At 38.3% G+C, this 19,988-nt stretch overlaps 1 long non-coding RNA gene across 1 annotated transcript in view; it reads left to right on the top strand.

The window, feature by feature from the left end:
* LOC310894330 overlaps window positions 1-19,988 on the top strand; it is a 111,478-nt gene that overhangs the window by 66,690 nt on the left and 24,800 nt on the right. Inside the window, exons 5-7 of the long non-coding RNA XR_014579813.1 lie at window positions 162-254; window positions 6,277-6,484; window positions 7,831-7,952. This is a non-coding gene — a long non-coding RNA (uncharacterized lncRNA). The remainder of the gene's footprint in view (window positions 1-161; window positions 255-6,276; window positions 6,485-7,830; window positions 7,953-19,988) is intronic.

Below are 19,988 nucleotides of genomic sequence, written 5' to 3' on the forward strand. Positions count from 1 at the left end.
TCCCAAATGGCAGGTGTTGACACTAAGTAGAGACAAGAACAGCCTTCTTGTTAACATATTATCTACTCCTCACCTACCACTGCTCTGTTACGAAACTCATTGACAATGAAAGCTAAACAAAGTATCTGAAAACTAATTCAGTAGTGTTACAAATATTTCAGACAGCTGCATGAACCTTTCTGCAGCTTAAATGCAAACCCGGAGAAGAACCCCTGAAGCCTTCTCTATGCCTGGCCACATTGGATAACATCCAGGCAAGTATATTTTCTTTCCAGAGCAAATTTAAAGCATTCTTTGCAAAAGGTGGTGTCCTGGAGAGATGAACTGGGAAAACAAAAAGACAGATGGAGGAAAGCAAATGAATCAGGTACTCCTGCTTGTGCAAGGAAGTGAATGAGGAGGACAACTAGTTATAACCTCAGCAGATCCACATTGCTGTGTAGCGGACCCATTAATAAATTATACAATACTGGAGCATACTATACATTAGCATTTGATCTAAATAGTCTCATCCCAAGTCACAGGAGATGGAGTCTCCTGTGAACCACCATTTATTTCTTTCATCCCCATGAGAGATACTGTGACTCCTAACCAAGGAATATACTAGCTTATGTAGTGTTGCAAGTAATGAGTGTCGTGGTATTTTAATACTTTTTCAAATTACTTTTGCTTTTGATAGCAAAGTATCAAATATGGAGAAAGCAAATATTTGGTCACCTACTTAAGAGAAGAATACAGCTTTTGCAGGCTTTGTTTTTGTGTTCAGCAGTTTCCCTCAAACGTAGAGAAACAAGAACTCTTTCAGGCCTGTTACTGTCCTATTGTCCTCCAATTCTACATGTGACTGTGGTAGGTCTTCGTAGGTATTGACAGGTTTGTCAGGAATGTCATGGGCTCAGTTCTGTGGAGCTGAACTTTTCTTGCCAGAAGCAATGAAATGGTTGACTGATTCCACATTAAGTGCATGTAATATTTATAGCAAGAATAGCCAATCTACATTGTACAAAGAGTTTTTTAGGGGAGGTGGGAATTACCGGACATTTCTTAAAAGAATAGTAATTTAAATTTTCTTTTTCCAACATCATCTAGTGTGGATTATTTGCTTTTTGCAGCGAGATTTTTGATTTCCTTTTTCCATATATGTATTCCTCTTCCTTTTCTTTCTTTCCTATTGGCAAGAAAGAGAAAGCAGGGAAAAAAGAGAAAATGAAAAACAGAAGCTGTTTGAACCAAATTCATACCAATGACAGCTGTAATTGGAAAGAAACGAGAAAGGACAAAAGAAAATATCTCAGTCAGTGCCCTACAACTATATAATCCTTCTCTTAATTGTTCCTAACATTTTTTATTTATTTATTTATTTTTTGCATGAAAGCCCAGAGCACATCTCTTGTTCTCATAGACTGAAGAGCTGTAGAGCTTTTTTACTTGAGATCAGAGACAGGTATGGGGCACAGACTATGCAGGATATTTTTTATGTAGAGGTCCCTCTGAGGGATCATTCTCTGGAAGTTACTGACTACTGTCACTTTGATAGGGCTTTCTTTTTTCTTTTCTCTTTTAGCTTGAGGATTGTACTTCCACATTACTTAGCTGGATATTGATGTTCAACTCATCCTAATCACTCAGCTATTAAGGAGGTGCTATACCTCCATGATATACCTTACCTTTCCTCTGAGGGAGCTAACATCCACATTTTCCATATTCCTTTTGGAAACTATAACCAAGATAACAGTTAGATAACAAGATTACAGTTAGATAAGTTTTGCTGGGTAAATGCAAAACTGTAGTTTCAGCTTGCTTCCAGGCTACTCATTCAGGGAGGAGAGGATGCTTCGCATATACCCCATAAATGTGCTTTAGCTGGTGTGTGCCCCAGCTGAGATACCTTATAATGAGCCTGATTTTTTGGAAAATAGCCTTATAATGAGCCTGATTTTTTGGAAAATAGCCTTTGAAACTAGGTCTTTAGCAAGAAACACTACTCCCTGTCAGATGCTTGACAATATGCTGCCTTGTCTTCCTCTGTAATTTCTACAGACCTCACTGGGGACTATCTCTGGTGACTATCACAAAACCCTTCTATATTAAATGATAATTTAGCTGCTACCTGTTATAGATTCACATCCTTTACATATCAGCCACAAGAGGGGGATGTGGAATACTCACTGATTAGTAGGTTTTAGTCCAGTGTTTCTGACAGTTGTCAGTGTAGCTTCTATGATTTTTACCATCCAGCCACTTTTAGCACCAAGCTTATTTTCCTGGACAACATGGCTTTCAATATTCTATTTTCAGCTAGGAGCAACCTTTAGACAGGGTTTATACGGAAACATTTTGTCACCTAAATTTGACCCCTCCTTTACTCCTTGAAAGAACAGTTACAGTTGTTTAACACTTTCAGAGAACTATGCAGCTATCTCAACACAGAAGAAGGAATTAATGGTACAATGAGATTTTTTGAATAAATAAATGCTAATTGATAGATAGGTTCTAATTACAGGGAACCTGATTTAAAGCAACTGTACTGTGATAGATTATTTTGGAGACAGAACAGTGCGTACTGTAGAAAAATTGTACATGAGGGCAAAAGAAATAGACAATTGCTTTTGGGGACTGTGTAGATTAGTACATCATTGCATACTAACAAAGTGCTAATTGCTCCTTTTGACCACAGGCCCAGTTTACAGAGCTTTAGCACAAATGTGCCCTGTACACTAAATTACAAAACTAACACTGCATTATTTCTCGGTACAGCTTGCAAATTCTTGTAGGGCAGTATGCATTAGCCTTAATTGGATGCAAAGAAAAAGGATGGCATAGACATACTCACTTGCAATTTAGAAAGAACAGCCCTGGTGCTAATTACTCATGTTGCAAATGTTGCATTTGCTTTGTGATGATAGTACTAAAAGCAAACAGTACACCTATATTTATATAATGCCAGGATTATGTTTTAGTATTGTACATGATAACTACACAAGCAATAATTTGTCTTTACTTGATATGCTAGCTAAAAAAAAAACAAGTGTGAGTTACTTTAAAGAGGTTGTTGGTACTGATCTTAGAGAAATTTTAAAATAGCAGCAGTTTAGAATATTTGCCGATTATTTAATGACCATTTTGCAATAACTGAGAAGGTAGAACAGAACTATGTAGAATAGTCTCTCTTCTTTATCTTGAAGATATCAGAAAACAAGATGTTTTAGTTTGGGAAAATGGCATCTCATCTTTTTGCTCCTTTTCTAAAAGTCAAGAATTATTTGCACACTGAGCTCTTTCCACCCCTCAGACAGGATAGGAAGAAGCATCATGACTGGATAAGAGAAGAGGCAGTAAGAGACTCCTTTGGTTTGAAAAGACCTAAATCTACAGGTGTCATTCCCATTCTGCTGCACATCACTTAAAACTTTCCTGCAGCAGACTTGACCTGTGTCATCCTGCTAACAGGGAAATTTGGAGTTTGGGCTTCCTTCACATACTGGTTAGGTCCCTCTCTTCTTTTTGTGCTGGACTTCTTACAGGTCTGACACATTCTTTAGATATGCAGCTGGGCACTAACTCAACTCATTTTCTACTATATGTTAATTCCAGCACTTTTAATTTGGGATTTGAAGACCTTAGTACTAGAGGCCCAAACTGACAATTCAGGCATGCATTGTAGTGTTTTAGGGTAGGGTAAATATGACAGTATTTTAGTAAGGAGACAGTATTTGGAAAAGTGAAGATGCTATAGGGATTATTTCAGACTTGTGAAAAGAATAGACAAAATATTCTGTGGGGTTTCCTTTCACCATTGTTAGAACAATGGTAATACTGAATAACACAAAGTCTATTCTCTGTCTTTTTTAATAATTAAGTTGATAAAAAAAATATAAATCGTAACTGAAAAGGACAGGTATGTGTCACCATAAGGGCGCTCTGTGTCACAAAGCACGTATGTGTCAGCTCCAGCCAAAACAACCACCCACTCAGGGTACTGAAGGGTAGGCATGCTGTTATGACCCAGATTCAAATGGTGAGAGTAGGAGTGAGAAAGTGAAAGTGTTAATAATACTTCAAGCACAGAGCTAATGAGAGGGGAATTTCTGGGATTCCCCTTTCGTTCTCATTCTCTTTCAAAAGAAAACTACAGAGTTCCCTCAAAAAGAAGAAAAAAAAAAAGCATCTCTTTGGGTTATCAACAAATATTGAACTTGTAGACTGAGTGATGTGCAGCACAACTGTGTGCCTATCATGGCTGAAAATATGCATGTGAATACTGAAGAGGGATAGATGAACTGAGAGGTATAATAACCTCAGAGGATTAATGACATTTTGACTAGTGCTGAAACACTTTTTAAGAATGGAAAAAGATGGGGAATTTAGCATACTGACATACTTCTTTGTTTGCTGCAGCTGACATAAATTTGAAATACAATAAATCCGTTGCAGCTGTCAACACCAAATCCAGCAGCCTGCCCCACCAAATAGCTTGCACAATGGCTTTTTGGAGAGGATGGAGCATATGCTTACCATACTGCTGCAAAAAAACTCCTCTTCCTTGCTCCTTCATCTTCCTTACTCGATTCATTCTGATTAGAATAATCATGGTTATATTGCTGAAGTATTTAATATTTTGTATTTTACAAAAATGTTAGGAAACCTACCAACTCAGATAGGCTTTGTATCCACATGGGATGTGGTTAAACAAGTAACATTAGCAAATTCAAATATTTTACAATGGTTGCTCTTTTCATTTTTAATGAAGTTTAATAATTAAGGAATTACAGTTCGATCAGACTCCAGCAGTTTTTGTGCTGAACAGCACTCCTCGTGGATCCAAATTACTTGCTCCATCACAAGGAGGTGACTCATGCAGGTAGATTCTACACAGCAGAGACAAGGATTGCAACATCGAGTTCTCTGCAAACTTCTGTTCCTTGGGAATTCCTGTATTCAATGCGTTCTCCCATAGTAAGTGTAGAGCAGTAAAGATAATCATGTGGTAGCTCTCTCTTTAACCTGTTAAAACTGCATTGGATTAAAGGGCTACCACTGTCTCTTTCTGTTAATGTTTTCTTCCTTTGATGTAAGCAGCTTTTCGGTTGAAAAGAATGAGAAATGTCGGTATGTGGTTGCTTGCTTACAATATTTAGAGTGACTTCAATAAATATGACTCTTGCAAAACAGAAATGATTTATTTACATTATCAGTTGTGCTTGTAGAGAGATTCCCCTAAGGTAGAGCATAAATGAATTAAAAGTGGGGCTCAGGGATGGCTCATTAGCCTGCCTTCCTCTGAAGCTTTCCTGAGGTGCTGGAAGGTTGAGGAGGAGAAGGACATTATCTCCTTTTGTGAAGGTTCATGTCAAGGCTTTTTCTGCCAGTGACTGAGCACAGATATTGAAAGTCTGTTCTATCTCCCCAAAGTCTGATGTCAACATCAGATGTCATCCTTAGCAGCAGCAGCAGCAGCCGCCGTGACAGTAAAAGGCAAACAGTGGAAGACGTAGCCAAAATGTTGAAGTCCCTGCTTCCCTCCTCGGGGCTAACAAAGCATGCAGAGACCTACATTCTGAGCCTGGGACACAGCTGTTAAAAGCACTTTAGTTTTCCAACCTGTGTGTCTGGAAAACTTCGTGATTGCAAGTGATTCGGACATGTCTGGCTTTTAGAGCAAAGCAAAACTGGATTCTTAAAGTTTGAAGGCGTAACAACTGAGCAAGAATGGCAGAATTTCACACCTCTTATTTCAGATTTTCAAAACAGGCAAAATAATGTGCCCGCTGTTTTAACCCAACTTTGGTTTTAATAAAAAACAATATATGGCAATATATAGCTATATAGATGGAATTAAATGAACCGTAAAATATACCCCAGAAACCATAACAAACTACATTGGTATAGAAACCTTCATTCTAAGGGACAGTTTCAAAAGTATTCACTTCACATAAAAGCTGTTCATTAGTCTCATCACATTTCCTGGAAGAGTGGAACTGTTAGCAATATACAGCAGTATTGGAAAACACTTTAAAATGACTGTATCCAAGAACTGGAGTGAGTTGCCTTACAGTAGGTTGTCATGCTGTTTCTTTTTCTTCTTTTTTTTTTTTTTTAGCTGCCATCTGTGCTCCAGCATTTAGGCTTTTATTAAAGCAAAAATCCACTGTAAGGTTTTGGTCTCTTTCACATTAAATTCTGAGTTTAATATTCAAAATTGTTTCCTCAGAACAACTGAGAACTTGATCATATTGTTTCAAAGAAAAACTGAAATTCCATCCTCTTCTTTTCCAGTTTGCATGTGATCCTCATCAGTTTAAAATGTGAGCAGTTCTAGAGCTGTATGGAGTCATCTGAAGGCAAAACCAGAAACCAAATACAAAATGTTGTAATGAAGCTTATTTGCTCTTCTGCAAGCTTGCAATTGCATGCCTGAGAGGTCAGGATTGCTCCATTAATCTTAGCAGTACCAACTTAAACACCTAATGACAGTAACTGAACGGTAAATATTATTAACCATTTCATCTTTGATCAAATTATATGACATTAGATGTACAGAGATTGACATGAGTTGCCCTATGCAGTAAACATGAGTAATTGAAGGGATAAATTACTAACTGTCTGAATTGCTTGTTAAGAAAACTTATGAAATTTCCTGTCATAATTTTAAAAATATGTTTTAATTCTTGGGTAGTTTGGTGGGCGGGTTTTTAGGGCAACACTATTTTTTTCCATCCTTCTGTTTGTATCTTTTTAAACTGTAGAAGAACTCAGGTGGAAAACAAAACTTGCTAATAATTATTATTACTATTTCCATCATTATCATTGTCCAAAATATTGAGGAAACTCTGTAGTGGTTCAGAAGTTGGTTTTGCACTTCAAAGGAAATAAGCCACCTGGTGGTGCCGGTATCAGTGTATCTCCAATTTGTCAATGGTGCTCAGGAAGTGATGCCATCACGAATTGTTACAAGAATATATGTAGATACAAAAACAAAATAATCTGTGAAGTAAATTGCCTTCCGTCCCATTCTCCCTGAACTGATCTTTTTGTAGGGCGGAAGAGGGAATTCTTTTTCAAACATTTTAATCAAAATTGTTATTATTTTTGATGGCATTCTTTACTTGCTGGCTTCCCATACAAAAACATGGTTTTCTTACTGTTTCAAGAAGCTCTTCAAAATGGCATTGACAAAAACAGGCTCAGTATAACCCAAATGAGAGCCCTTTCTGGAAGTTTTCATTCTGAAACTCTTTCCCCTTTTTCTGTATAGCGCCATCCATTGGATCTCTCAAATAATTCCCTTCCGAAACTCTGGGATTTAGGGAGACAGGAGAGAAGGTCTCCTATCAGAGTACTAACCAGTCATGACCTCATTTAAGTTGTAAAAACTGAGAATTGTGAAGCCTAAATTAATGCTTGCACAGCCCTTGAGAAGTATAAGGTGCAGTATAATTGCTGAGTGCAACATATTTGTTAATGAATATGATATGGCTTCAGGCGACATGAAAACAGCAGTGTGCTCACACCCTTCTTCTGCAGGAGTCACCAGAAATCACAGGATTAAAAAAAATACTGTATTTCACTGGCCAATTCACAGAAAAAAAATGGTGTGGGGGAGCAAGCCTAGCATTCTGAAACGCGACTTTGCTAAAACACACTATTTCCTGGGATATTTCTATCATGTGGTACTCTAAGGTTAAATGTTTATCAGTAAACTTCTTATTAACTTGGAAGTACGAAATATCAGTTCTGTTGGCATTAAATAAAATGAAAGAATGCAAGGTTAGGCTTGTGGCTAGAAAACATTATTCTGAAGATTGCTTTTCTTTTACCGATACAACACAGAATGAGGCAGTGCTGATAAGAGGAAAAGGAGAACTTTGGGAACCGAAGAGCCAGTGACTTGACCTGGTGGTGGTGCATTTGACGCTTTTTCCAGGTAGATTCCTTAGAAATCTGCATACCTGGTAAGTAATGTTTTATTGAATTGTTCTCTTTAGATTGTCAGTGGAACAGAGTGAGAAACTGCAGTGTGCAACTGCCAGCTGTGTGCTGCAGCTGCAATTCTTCCACAGGGTGGGTCTAGCTTCTTGCCAAATGAAGGCTGGAGAGATGACAATGGCTGAAAACTCCTGATCTTCTTTGCTAACCTGCAGCAGAGATGTCCTAGGGTGAAATTATTATTCAGTTGTCAGTGGCAATGCTCTTGCTGACTTCCAAGGAGCTGGGTTTCACCCTGATTTGTGCTCTTAGAAAGGTAGGCTCTGTGAGAATGGTGCTTTGTTGTGGTTGCAGCTGGGGAACATTTAAACAACACAGAACTATGTTTTTTACTTGGAATCAACAATTTTATTTTAGGTCCATATGTTTGTCATCTCTGTTTCCTTGCTACATGGCCATGACAGAGCTCACGTACTGTGAGAAAGCCACAGCTAGCTGTCCTGTAGGTCTTTATCAGTTCTGATCCATAGAGGCTTAAGGATTTTGGTGACTACACTTGCCACTGAGCCGCGGGAACGAGCAGTTGCAATTGCAGGCTCTGTGCACTATCGACATTGTTCTGTTACATAGTTCAGGCTGCTTCAGCCTCTGAAATTTGTTTAGGTTTCAGTTGATAAATATGTGCAGAGCAGAAAGAGGTGATATGAAATGATATTCAGAAAATATGATGGTTCCTCATCAACACATATCAGTGCAAAATCAGATAGTAAAGAAAAGCTATTTTTGTCTAGCTAGTATAAGTGAAAGAGTATCATCTCACAGTACAAAATAGCTCTGGAGTTACCAAGGCCTTATATTAATTCGGCTTATATCACACAGACTGGTGTGCACTAGTAAAAAATTAACAACTGGGTATTTTGAAAGGACTGGTACATATTACTTATATGTGGGTTTCATAGTGGAGACATTTTTTCTGACATTGGAGGTACTTTTATATGCAAAACTTCACCCACAACAAATGACTCAGACCTAAGAGAGCAACCCCTGTAAGAAGGCTGCTTGTTAAATGATGAGCTGGCAGAGACATACTGATTTTATAGAGAGAGCAGTTTGAATACATCTCATATGACTAATGGGATATGCTATCACTCTCAGTCTCTCTCTCTACTGAGTATGGCATGTGTACAGTATAAGAACATTATTTTGCAAACCTTTTATGTAGATATTTAGCAACACATTTACAAAGCTGGTGGAATTTTCTTCAGCTATTTCCTTCATTATGTAGTAGCTTGTTCCAGTTATTAATACAGATGCAACACAACAGTGTGAGGATGCACGTTTTCAGCTGTTAATGCATAATTTTACATTAGATCTGCTTGTCCTTACACCATTACTGCAAGCTTTTTGGGGTCTTTTTCTTAGCTACATTATATACAGTTACCCCAGCTGTTCTGTGTCATGCTGATACCTTTTCAGATTACTACATTTATCGGAGGAACCAAGGGGGAAAGTAGCTAGAACACTGAATTTCTGATGAGTTTAACAAAGTGTGATGCTCAGGGGTGTTTTAGGTCATCTTCTCTGGTTTTTAATGTACAGAGAAGTTTAGAATATTTAACTCTTACTGTGGGAATCTTTATGTTAAAAACAAAACTTTACTATAGCTCTTTTTAATATATAAAATACTTTGATGTAGGCTGACTTATAAATGATTCACATCAAATAGCTATACAGTTTTAAATAGTGCTGAAGTCAAATACGACATAGTAGCAATGCCACCTAATAGTCAAGATAGATCAGAAGATATGGAACAAAAATGACTGATTGATCAATCCCATGTTAAAGAAGTTGGGATTTCAGTGATGATTTAACAAGCAAACAAAAAAAAATAAATTGACCTTTAATTATGCTTGCCCAGGAAGACTGTGGTGAATTATGTAAGACAAAGAAAATTAAGTGCTACAAGAGCAGACATTCATTTGAGAAATCTAAACAGCAAAAATAATCACATTTGTATCACAGATTTGAAACATACATATCAACTCCAGAAGGGATTCTGCATTTTCAGAGACAAGGGTTTCTAATGTAGTGAATAGAAAATTCTTGGAATTCACTATGGGCTTAAGTTGGTAGTATTACTTATCATTTATATAAAATTCCCATGGATGTTTTAGAAATGTGATAAAAAGCACTATATCTCCATGTGAAGAAATATACCAACCATATCAATATATCAATCACAATGGCTCTTTAACTTAAAATATGTAAAGCTGCTTGTTTGTATGAAAGAAAAATGTGTCAGGCAGGGTAGTTTTAAGTCTTATTTAAACTTTAAACTACGACTACTTTTCTCTATAACCAAGTATATCTCTGCTGTTAATAGAAATACACTGCAGTGGGTAAGTCAGTTAAATTATTGCATAAAACATAGAGTTTAAGTTACTGTGCAAGGAGCAGAAATTCTACTTCTATGTTGCTTTTTTGTTTTGTTTTGTTTTGGGGGGTGGGGTTGGTTTGTTTTTTCTTTTGTTCTTTCCTCCTGTATTCCCTTGGGATGTGATTAATGCCATCCCAGAAAAAAAGAAGCAGCGCCAGAAATGGCATGGTTCTAAGGCAGTTGAATTACAAGCCAGGAAAAAAGAAATGCCAGTTGGACAAACACAGGAAGTGTAACAGTCAGTTTGTTAGTCATTGTATCTCTGTCACAAATGAAAGTAGTATAAAGAAAGTCTGTTGTTTCTAGCTCGTGACTATATTGAAATATTGCTCCCATATGATAATGTTGAAATCGTTATCTCTGCTGTGTTTGTGGTAGGATATTCATTTGACTTCGTTACTATTTTACATGTAGATTCGTCATTTGGTGTTCCAGCTTTGATTACGGAGAACTAACATCTAAGCATGCCCGCCTGGCAGGTAGCTGTCCAGGCCACATTACCTTACCTGGCTTACAACATTGTCACAGAAAATAGTGTCAAAATGGAAGTGAAGGTTAATTATAGCATGGGTGCTACTTCTGTCCTTGATACGAGGCCTGGTATTTGTCATAGACAGAAATTAGGTTGGCCTGACCTGATTTAGTCTTAACAAATGTATCTTGACTGTTGCTTTTCTTTTTATTATATCCAGGGTTTATAAATATCTCATGTCATTATTTGTTGAGCTGAGTTAGGCTGACCAGCTGCTGAGTATGATTGTGTGGTTATGTTACCAAAATAAACTTGGGATGGAGTGTTTTCCTCCTCGCACCTCATTTGCTTGCTCCCTTTTCCTTGTGTGGTCTTGGTGTCCACACAGCCACACACCAAGTAAATTAAGGATTTTGATCCATCAGAACTAACACAGCTGGGAGGAGAAGGGTAGAGAGGGAGGTAGGAAGAGCTTTCAGGCAAATCAGTTCCTTGACCCCACTTAGCACACAGATGCACAAACGCCAGTGCTGACACTAGGGAGATGGCCAGAAATGTGGGACAAAGCATAGCTGCCCTGCCCATTGACTGCCTGCACACATGTAGGGTTAAAATGATCGGCAGCCCTCTTTCTCTCTGTGCATGGTGGCTACCTATTTCCAGTCTTTTGGAGCCTCTTGTATCCTCGAGGTTGTAAGCAATAATTGCTAACAGCTTTAAAGTTCTTTATCCATTTCCCCATGAGCTCTAGGCCATAGCAAACTTCATCAGGTGTATATGATGTAAAAACCTCTAACTTATCAAAGTAACCTCTAATTTGTTCTCTCCCTTTCATAGCCAGAGTGCTTGCTTTACATCATTGTTTTAGTTCTCTGATCATTGGTAACCTCCTGAGGCTGCAGTTTTGTGTTTGTTGACTACATGGTATTCCTATCCCAGTTGCTCTGGTGTTTGTCATGGGACATCACCCTCCAAGTTGTGCTGGTGCAAGTGGTTGGGAGTCAGTTTTTGGATTAAATCAGGGAAATGATCCAAGTTGAAAAAGTCATGTTTTATTAATTGTTTTATTTTAACCCAAATCCCTGAGGGGACAGCATGCCAATGAAAACAAGCCGGGGATTGGGAATACCTTAAGCCACTGACCACTTTCTATTGTGAAAAAAAAGCCCCTGCAAAGACTTCAGCAAAACAGCTTCAGATTTACATGACTGCAGCTGAGATTAAAATCTGGCCTTGATGCATGAACCATCTGTTTCCATCCCAAGAAAAGAGACTCAGCAGGAATATTTGTAATTCTGAGGACAGGATTCTGGTTTAATTCCTGTAGCTGTGTATCACAAATAACTCTACTGGTGATGCTAGAGTTATTTTCTTGTTTATTCCAGCATACATTGTTTCTGAACTTTCTCTCCAGAAAATTACAGAACGAAAGACATGCTGTGGGATTGTCCTGGATTTCAGTTTCTCCATGTTTACACCAGCATAACTTCAGTAGAGTGCTCTGGATTCATACCAGTCTAGCTCAGAATATGGATTTTTTTAAGCAATATGAAATGCATATAATTTTGTCTCGGTAACTTTGGAGTAATGTATCTCACCACTGCTGTCTTGGCGGTCCTGATTAAATGTGACATTTTTTCACTCCTTGAATTTTGCCCGTACTTGAAGTGATCTGCACAGGGAGAGTATTAAATCTGTGAAGTAAAAAACATATAAATGCCTATATTTTGATTTTCTGCAAATCAAATGGAAATGTCTAAAATAGAAATGAAAATAACTACAATGAGATTCATTTCGATTAAAATGATCATCAGTCAGGGATCTCACCTTGCTGACCATTGTGTTTGCTAGCAGGTACAGAAAAAGTTTTACTCTTAAAAGGAATAGTATAATTTATATATGAATAAGCATTTTGACTAGTTTACTCAGCTTTCTGCTGTTCTTTTTTTTATCTGTTTCTAATACTTGTGTCTGGTGCACAGTGGCACCCATTGGTTAATGTACTACTGGTAAGATGAAGTATGCACTTCTGTTTCTTGGTAAAAGTTAAACGAACTGGGATCCACAGTGTTTATAAGACCTGCTGAAAGAAAATGTTATCCATTGAGATAATAGTTACTATCTAAAAGATCATAGTAAAATATATGAGAGATTAAATGCCCTATACTTTTGTGTACATAGGGTTATGTTTGCACATAAGAAGACATACAATTTGGAGTGCCTTAGAAAAAAAGTTTTGTCTTCTGAACTGATGTGCATACCTCTTTGAACTTGCACATAGCACAGTATATATTTGTTCAGTATACATTTGTTTTAATAGTGTCTTCTTCTGTCACATCATTCCCCCTTCCCTCCTATCAGAGTCCTGACTTCCTCCATTTCCATCTTGTGCCATGCTCCTTCCTGCTGTTGAGTCTTTAGATTTGCCTGCAAAGACAAATAACAAATACATCACAGAAAAAACATCAGATTTTTGGGGGTTCTCAGCTCTGGAACCCAAATATTGGGGATACTTACAGATGTTTCTCTCTTTACATCTTCTCCACTTGTAGCCTAAACAAGTCTTGACACATTCCTCCTTCCATGACCACACAGGAACCATCTGTCTCATTTGCAGACTTAGCTTCAGTCTATCTGTTTCTGCAGCTTCAGCACACATATCCTTCTTCAGCTTGCAGATTTACAGACCTGATCCTCCATTCAGGCAAACTTTACGTTGGTCCTCAGGCAGGCAGCTTATATTTTTCTACAACTTTATGTAAAATCTGATGAAGATTATGAGAGAAAATATAATGCTATCCCCCCTTGCAGGTCTCTATGACTGCTGTGATATTTAAAGCAGGGCACAACATAAAACCCAAACTGTTGGCAAAAATCAGTTGTACTGATATTTTTTGATATCTCTGTCATTCTTTTGAACTGCATTGTGGAGCAAGGACCAGAACTGCTGAATGTGCTGTGTGGCTGTATGTGGTGTGACCAATATCAATTTCTTTATGACTTCACAGAAGGGTGTCCTGAAGATACGACTGAAAGAAGCTGGGCTATAGGATGTACTGTACAGCAGCAGTTTTGGTTAGGTGTCAATGCCACAGACTTTAAATATATGACATGAACACATCTTTCCAGAGAAAAGTTGGATATTTCTCCTGCAAAAGTGCTCCTACCATTTCGGCTGATTCTTTTCTTCTCTGGCTTAAATCCACAGTTTAGTAACGCATATGGGGAGAGCAAGTTTCCCAGCACAGGAACAAGAAGTTGGTGAACAGAAATGTCTGTGCTGACTCCACACAAGGCTTGGCACAAAATTAAATGTGGGACTGACTGAATCAGTTCCTTCTCATAAACCTACACAAACTGTAGATATCAACTATCTACAAACCAAAGAGGGGAAAAATAAGTGCTGAGAAGGTTTCCTCAGGATAAGCTCTGGAGAACAGTAGGCATATTGAATTTGCAAGCACTAATTAATTTGAGACACCTAGAGTCTGCTGAATGTAGTGTACTAGTCTGCTGAATGAGTGTACTAGCATACACTGGCATCAACAGTGGGTTGTATAACTTGGACCACATCCTGGAAGGCAGTGGCTGTTATATGAAAAGACTACAGGATTACCTGTAAACCTGATAAAACAAAGGACTCCCTGAAGGACTTTCTGACCAACTACCTACAAGCCATTGGTGCTTCATCATGATCCTCTGATTCCAAAAACACAGTTCTTTTTCTAAGAAATTTTGGTTCTGGCCAACATCTATGCTGCTCAAACCCCCATCAGGGATAAGGGAATTTACAACACTTCTACACAAAGCCAGAAATCTAGTGAGGCAGAAATGGGTTCTATTCCGCTGGTTTCCTTGCTTTTGTTTTTCAGTTAAAAATAGGTGGAAACAAATGAAACAGCAAAGTTTGAAAACAAAACCATTCAATAGAAAGATTCAATTATAATATTTATTTTATACAGTACTAATCATCTCTATTCCAATAATTATCCATAGCAGTGTCCAGAGTAAATCAGATTCAGGGCATGTTGTCCTACCTTGAAGAGTAGCTGATACTAGATATGTTAAAGAAAGAGCAAGAAACCTGGCAATATATTGCTAGGCAGTTGGTTGTCTGTGTAGAAGGGTGTGCTTCCAAAACCTCTAACTGCTGGTTGATATATATATCTGAAATAATTATCTAAAGTTCAATATTTAACAACGTAATTCTGTAGTCTGTATATATATATATATATATATACAACATGTCTGAATTTGTCTAGCCCTTTTGCTGTAATGATGTTCTATGACAAGGACTCCATAAGGTAATTTTACTTTGTGTGAAGGGTTTCCTATTGCCACTTGACAATGCCATTAAATTTCAATTTCAATGAATGCTCCCTTGTTCTTGTACCGAGAGCGTATTATTTATTACTGTGATTCTTTTCTTGTGTCCTCAATTATTTACTGTCTGTTTAAGGCAAACATAGTATAATCTTTCAGTGTGTTTCTACTATTTTTTTTTCTGCTAATTCTTCTGTACCATTTTTGATAGGGTGATTAAGATTGTGCACAGTATTCTGAATGACAAGTAATTTATTTAGTTAATTAAATCACAATATGCAGGCATGCACTTTTTATGTTCTATTACTGTTCTGTTTCTTGTATAGCCCAGTAACTGTTTACTTTTTCCACCACCAAAACTTCATAAGTAATGGTCTTTTTTGATGTGTGTACAGTTTTGGTTGAGTCTTTTTCTGAGATAGAGTCAGTTTAGAACCCACAAAAGTGAGCAGTTCCAGTGATTTCCTTTAAAGTGTGCTAAAGAGATTTGCCAGCATCTGGTTTCGTCTGCCATCGTATTTTCTATTCACTCAACTTGCTTAAGGCCTCCAAAGTTTTTCACAGTTTCTCTGGTCTTGATCAACTTAAATAATTCTGGAACGTCAGTAAAACCCTTTCCAGATAGTTGATAAACAACAGATGCCCTAGGATGGAACCTTGTGGCACACCACGGATAACCTCATACCATAGCAACCATTTTTCTTTCTTTTTGTTTCTTATTACTTCACCATTTTTTTGATCTGTGCAGCTACTTTGTCTCCTCTTTCTCCTCCTCCTCCTTCTCCTCCTGCATGCCTGCTTAGCTTCTTTCATTGCTCTGTATGAAAGGGTTGGGCAAAGTATTGTACTCTTGCATAAACATGCGGTACCATCACATGTAATGCAACAAACGGAACACACCGCGGAGGTGCTGGGTTATACTGGTATGATTGCATTTGTTGGCATTAACCTGTACTCTTTCCATTTGAATCTCACAGTTTCCTCCATTTCTTCTCATATTGTTTTCATAAGAGCTTTATGCTCTTGCAAACTATCTGTACAAATGATAACACCAGTCTTAAGTTATACCAGTCAGGAATTTACAAGTGCTGGTTTGTAGCTGAGTACAATATATTCAGCCACAATCTATTCCAAAATTCTTAATCCTAAACTAATCTCTCTATGATCAGCTCCTGACACGCAGCTCCTTCTGAGGACCACACTGCCAGCTCATCCCTTACCACTCGTCAGTGTTTGCTTCTCTAGCGCAGGTAGTGTAACGTCCAGTCTCTCCTGGCTATGGCGTCTAATCTGTCTGTCAGAGAGCCTTATGTACTGTATATCAACCAGGCTGTACTGACTTCAGTGATGTTAGATTAGTCTACAGCACCAGATGGCCTTCTGTCCTTTTGGCACTCTTACAAAATGGCCAGTCTTTCTGCTCCTGGAATGGTGAGTGTTTGCACATGGAGGATGTTGGCTGCACTCAGAAGTCTTTCATTTTCTTAAACAATGTTTTGGATTTAGAACAGATAGAGTCATGGATGATGAGGTAGCACGCTCTGACCCAGTCAACCCCTTTCAGATCAAAAGAGCATCCCCGAATGCTCCCAGTAAAAGAATCTACCTTGACTTGTCCACTGCATCTGGAAATTATGCTGTAGAGCTTTCTCCTCTGGGCACACAAAGGAGCTCAGAATAAACTGAGATGTTGGGAATGCAGGGTAAGCAAAACGAAGAGTAGAAACAAGAAGAATTTGTCGCAGACAGCTGGGGATTGTTCACTTTGGCATGTTTGATTTGGAAGTAAATTACTAGCTGAGCCAAATCTTCAGTAGAAAAGTGGCTCTTGAATAAGCAGATCCATCCCCCTGGAGGATCCTGTCTGAGACACAACTGCTGTGAAAGCTCCCATGCAACTCTAATTACAACACCTGTCTAGGAGGACAGGAGCATAGTGCATAGAGCATCATCCCCTACGGCTCTCCAGCTACTGCAGAAGCTTTTCCATTTGCTGCAGTAAGCAGTTAGCACAGGCTCCAGCGGCTTTGAGCCTCTCTAGTCCACAGAGGAAAAGTGAGCTTAGCTCTGAAGAAGACAATTATATACAATAGTTATAGGCTGTCACAGTGTCACCCTGCACTTACATCATACCTCTCTCTAAGGACAACTGCATGTCTTTTTGTAAATGGGCATACTGAAAAGAACTATCATATTGGAAAGAGTCCAACAGAGGGCCACCAAGATGATCAAGGGACTGGAGCACTTCTGCTATGAAAGGAGGCTGAGAGAGCTGGGACTGTTCAGTCTGGAGAAGAGAAGGCTCGTGGGGATCTTACTGATGCATATAAATACCTGAAAGTAGGGCGCCAAGAGGACAGAGCCAGTCTCTTTTCAGTGGTGTCCAGTGCCAGGACAAGAGACAATGGGCACAAACTGGAACAGAAAGTTCCCTCTGAACACCACGAAGCACTTCTGTACCGTGCAGGTGATGGAGCACTGGCACAGGCTGCCCAGAGAGGTTGTGGAGTTACCCTCCTTGGAGGTCTCCAAAAGGCATCTGGACATGGCCCTGGGCAACCTGCTCTGGGTGTCCCTGCCTGAGCAGAGGTGTTGCACCAGATGACCTCCAGAAGTCCCTTCTAACCTAAACCATTCTGTGATTCTTGGAAATTTTGGACATTTTTCCCTATCCACAAAGCTAGGGAGAGATGATCTCTAGTAAGGAAGACAAATGGGCTAAAAAGGTGGAGATATAAGTTATGACAAGGAATTTATAAAAATGTAGAAATCAGAGTGTAAACTTTGGTTTTCCCAGGAGGCAAGATCCTGAACTCTTGCACCTTGCCTTTTGAATGACCCTCACCTCAGCAGTCCTCCTCTTTTCAAAAATGACCTCACACTCGTTGTCTGGTCACTTTCTGTCGAACCAAAGTGAGAAAATAAGATGGCATTAGATCTATTAACACATTTGCTCGAGTGAAATGGAGAGATGAGGAGTCAAGGCCTTGTCATGATCTGTGCTGAGCTGATGCAACAGGCTCTTCTGGGGCCCTGAGGTATGGAGCAGTACCTGGCTAGGAACACTCAAAACTTTGTTGTCCCTATTTTTTGGCACCACAGTCAATACAGATCATTTTGTACCTTCCATAGTAAATGACAAGGCAAATTATTTGCAGTGAGCTCCTCCTGTACAAGTGGTCAACACACATTTCATTGCAGAGCCAGCAAAGAGTATATCAAAAGTGAAGACCTGGTACTTCATTAATTCACTTTCCTTCTTTTTTATTTTTTTTCCAGCTGTTCTGTTTTCAATATGTAGTCAAAAAATCACATTCAATGGAAAATCACATTTTTAGAAACATGTTCATTTCATACCATACGACAAGGCAGTGGTAGATTTCTCAATTGATTTATCTGAGACAACTCAAAGGCTTTTGGAAACAAATCACTTAATCCTGAGGACTGTCTAGGCAAATTCATCATCATGTATGGGAATTTCAAAGTGCCTATTGGGAATTAGACACACAAGTACAGAGAAGTAGCTGTTTAAATCACTCTTAAGGCTCTCTTAAAACCTGCAGCCGATGTCATCAGAATATTTTTTCTTTTATGGAAAGAACTTAACAGATGTGGTGTTCCTATGTTCTGAAAAGTGCACCGGGTTATTTTCCCTCTGTAGGGGCAAAGGTAATGTAATAACTTTATTTTAACATCAGTGTTTCCTATTTCATTATTCCTTAGTGATTTTCTTTAAATATTCCTGTTTGCCTATTTTATTTTATTTTATTTATTTTATTTGATTTTATCTTATCTTATTTTATCTTTTATCTTATCTTATCTTATTTTATCTTATTTTATTATTTTTTTTTTGAATGCATGGCAGATGCTAAATTCAGTACAACCTGAGAAATCTTCTCTTTCTAATGTGTAAAAGCAACTGTTTGAAGCTCATTATTCCATGGCCACAGCTCACGTAGTGTTCATAATGCCTGTAAGAGCATGTGATCTTCAAAAATGGCCAAAAAAAACTTGAACCGTAGAAGAGTTTTTCATCCTCAAGCAATCCTCTGGTCTACACAGAAAAGTGATCCTAATTCTCTGGATTGTATGCTTGAATGTGGTCTAAGCAAGTCTCTTTCTTCAACTATGTGTAGTCTATGTGTCTTCAACTATGTATATTCCCTATGTGTAGAACTAAACAGAGCTTTAGCTACAGCAATCTCTAAACAAACAAAAAACAAAACAAAAACCTTAACCAAAAATACCCATCTTTTACAAATATTATTTCAAATTAGGAAACTTCATCACATACTTAGGCCAAGTCTGGAAAAACATTTGCCTTCCCTGGTTGTAGCAAATGAGCGAGGACATTAGTATTTACTAGAGATTTTGATAGCGAGAGATAAGGATTGGTACGGTGAAACAGGGATACTGCATGAAACTGAGAACTGATATCATCCACTACTACCAGGAAAATTACTCCAAGCAATTGGGGAGTTAGTTAAAAAAAAATAGCAAAGTTTACACTAAGAAGCTGTGAAATAAAGAATTAATTTATTCTTCTGTCAGGCAGACTCTCCCAAGTAAAGGCTCCTTTTGACTGACTGAAAGCAAAAGGGATCACATTACTTTGCCTTCAAATCCCTGTTGCTTAGCTAAAGCATAGCACTGAATTGAGAGGATGGTGTTTGCTTGTTGTAAGATTATGGAAACTGTGTGCAATAGAAAACTGGATGTTAACTGGGTGAATGAGTAGATTCTGAGCAATAAAGCATCAGTGTATGACAGCAGAACACAACACTGAAGAGGTATCATAGCACATGGGCTTCTCTAGACCAGAAAGGCAAC

This window comes from Anser anser, assembly GCF_964211835.1.
Source record: "Anser anser genome assembly, chromosome: 2".
Lineage (NCBI taxonomy): Eukaryota > Metazoa > Chordata > Aves > Anseriformes > Anatidae > Anser > Anser anser.